Source organism: Biomphalaria glabrata, chromosome 14 (assembly GCF_947242115.1).
Source record: "Biomphalaria glabrata chromosome 14, xgBioGlab47.1, whole genome shotgun sequence".
NCBI lineage: Eukaryota > Metazoa > Mollusca > Gastropoda > Planorbidae > Biomphalaria > Biomphalaria glabrata.
Window position 1 is genome coordinate 15,298,306 of NC_074724.1, and position 3,793 is coordinate 15,302,098.

The window sequence follows — 3,793 nt, forward strand, 5'->3', positions numbered from 1 at the left end:
ATTAGAAACTAAATTCGTCTTTGCATTTAATTCATTCTTTACTAATTACAAAATCACTCTCAAATCAACCGAGCCATTTACAGTAGATGGTAGTTTTCCAACAAAAAGCTGATAAACATTCAAATCTGCCTTTTAGACTTTCTATCAAATAGCAAAATATCGCTTTTAAATTTTTTTTAGAGGTCGAGATAGATTTAGATCTATATTTGTATGCCAGTGACTATTAAAGTAAATTAAGTATTTAAAATTATTGTTTTGGTTAAAATTCACCTTATTATTAAATTTTTATTAAATGAAAGGTGACAATGCAATTTTTTTTTTGAGAGTAGGATTGGCGTTTTCCATATTGAATAACACCCCGAAATGACAATTTTATCTGTTTTTAATTAGATTTGCATGAGTTTTAAGAAGATTTTTATAATATCAATAGATTTTAATGACTTTTTCGTATATTTTGGAATTTCAGGAGAATTTCAAGAACACTTTAACAACAGGCCTAAGTGAAAATGGTTTAATTTAGTAGGCCTAATTTACACCTAGAATTAGCACGGGGCCTATGTAAGTGCGGGGCCCACTTCGGCCGCAAAGGTTGCAGGCTTCAAAATTTTTAGAAAGAATATCTGAATGAAATTATTTCAAAGACAAATGACAGCGAAGAATGGAGAAAGAAGGTTGGCAGTATATGTGTAGTGCCCCAACGGTCCAGCAGATCAAAGGATAGGTGAAAGTGAATGTAAAGCTAGATGTGAACCTGGCCTAACTAGTTCCCCTTTCAGACATTGTGGTCTACAGGGCAGATGATGTATAGTTCATCTGTTTTTGTGGCCTACGGTTAACGAGGGTGTCATGTAGCCAGCACAACAACCAACCACTTTTACTTTTCCCCAACTAATGTCAGGGACCAATTAGAGCTGGGTGGACTCAGAGGCGCCCAAGGATTCCGAAGTTAAAAATCCCAGTCTCCACCAGGATTCGAACCCGGACCCCCGGTTCGGAAGCCAACGCTTTATCCCTCAACTACCGTGCCTCCGCTGGCGTAACGGAAGCCTTATAATTGAAGTAATTTTTTTTGAAAACGCTCAATTTTTTATTCCAATCCTCAAGAAAAGAAAAGAATTACGACGCATAGTTGACAATGAATCGGTACAAGAAAATGCAGTTTACAAGATTATTATTCGTTTTAAATTATGTATTACTTATAGTGCATACTAAATATATTTTTTCTCTTTTAAGAAAAGTAAACATTTGTTTGTGTATAAATATAGTACTTAGTATAACAGAACTTACATAAATTAACAATACAAATATAAAAACAAAATTTTTTGACAAAAAATCTACAACCGTTTACATTAATGAGTTAAATTTATGGAAAACGGATATCCCCCCTCCCCAAATAAAGAGCCTCAAGTGTTTGAGTGTTTAATAGTTAATAGTTGTAAAAGTGGTGTATTTTTTTATGAAAAAACAGCTTGCATAAGTGATTTAAAAATTAGATTTTTCGCTTTCAGAAAAGAAAAAAAGTAACCGTTGCATCAGAACTTTGAATGGTCTAAAATATTGTGTTGTCAGATTTTCAATATCCTTTCTAGTTTACGAGATCTAAACTGGACAGACTGACAGACATTTCACACAATACTAATAGCGTCTTTTTCCCTTTCGGGATCCGTTAAAAATAATATGTTGTATACCTCTTACAATATGTCTTTATATCTTTCATTTTTAGAAAAACAGATCTGTATTCACAAGATCTTTCCACCTTCCTTCCACTTCTGGTGCGTACGCCAGAAGGCAATCCAGGAGCCTTCCTTTATACTTGTTCTCTATCTGAATCTATCCAGTGCCTCATTTCTCCAACTCTTAGTATCAATTTTAAAGAGCTTCTTGTCACTTTTGTATACATCAGTAAACCTTAAATTAGGAGGCATACGTCTCTCCAGTCTTCTATTAGTGTAGATCATTTTACAAAATAGCTTGACCATGTGGCATTCTGTAAACATGACCAAGCCAGCCAAGGAGTCTGCTGATAATAACAGCGTTGATGTCCTGTCACCCTGCTATTCACAGAAATTTCTGTTTGGTTATTTTTTCTTGCCACCTTAAGCATCGTTGGAGAAAGATATTTAGCTGCCAAGAGTAGGTTGACCTTCCCTGTCGCATAGCAGAGTGATTAGTACGCAGTACGCTAGACTAGGGCTTTGGTATTGGTAGTAAGCAAGGTATTGTCCCACAATCTTTTCTGCAGTCGTGACCTGGTTCTGTTTGCCTTGGCTAATCTGTTATTGATGTATGTAAAGAGCTTTAGGTACAGTCCTTACATAGACAAATGGCTCGATGTACTAAGGGTATGATTCTATTAGTGGCGTAATTTAATGCCCCAACTGTAGATCTTTACAAGCGTATAAGTATTGTAAAGTGCACTCAACAAAGGAGTATAACATTTGTATTTATTTACAGCAAACAATGTGTTACACATATAATATGGAATACATCATCATCAATACTAAAAGTACTAAATGTGCAGAAATTAAATACTACAGGGCGCCTAGACTAGATGCAGTAATAAATTACATGAGATATCGTGACACAACATAGCATTACCCCAAATATTTAGTACACACAATGCAGAAATAGTATCTCCTTAATCTAAGCAATACAACTGACAACAATCACCAACACCCTATTCAGACCAGGTCAGCTCTCCAACTGTCTAAACTGACCACAGAAAACCTTATTGTCCCCCTTTGAAAACCCCTTGCTAAAACAGCTCACCACTAACAACTAATGAAATAACAATCACACCCACAATCTCACATCTTACACACTCCTGCTCTTGACAGTGTGTTTATTTAGTAGCACAACTTACGTTAATAATATTATGTAATATGACCAAATGTTTTATTTTTGTAGTATTTAAGGCTAAAGAAAAGGAAGAAGCCGCTATTTTTTTTTGTACAATTTCTCTGCCTATCCATTCCTTTTGTCAAGATTAGATTGCAAACTAGAAAAAGTATTGAAAATTAATGAAATTATATCTAACTAGTCGACCGGCGGCGTAGCATACGCCGCTATTTTGCAGGGCTGAAGTTAGGCCACTGCAACCTATGCGACCGCAGTGGGCCCCGCACTTTTATAGGACCCGCGCTAATTTTAGGTGTATAAATTATTAAATTAATCCATTTGATAACTTAAAACAGATTTCCCGTGGCCTCTTGTTGATTTAACAGGAGGTCCTGGAAATCTCCGGAAATCGCAAAATATACGAAAAAGTCCAGGAAATATCCGGAAATTATTAAAATCTTTTGAAAACTCATACCAATCTCCTGAAATATATAGACGAAAATTGTCATTGTGGGGTGTCATTCAATATGGAAAACGCCAATCCTACGCGCGATAAAAAAAAACGGCATTATGCAATACCCGCAATTATGGAATCTAGTGAAAAAAGCTTCTCGCGCCTCAAACTAATGAAGAATTACTTAAGGTCAACAATTCTCATAGATAGATTGTAACATTTTTTGGTAATTCTTGCTTTTGAGCGTGTTCTATGTAGGAAATAGAATTATTTTTATGATGTACTGTATGACTCGTAAAGTAATTCTGTACGTAGTAAAGAATGAATAAAATGCAAAGACGAATTTATTTTCTAATACAAACTCTTAATTTTCACTTATTATCCGTATCCCTACCCAAATTTGGCCTCGCGAAATCCGTTTCGCATAGGGCTCTATAATGGTTAAGTTCGGCCTTGCTATTTAGTAACGGATGAATACTACTTCTTAACCCCCCCCCCGCC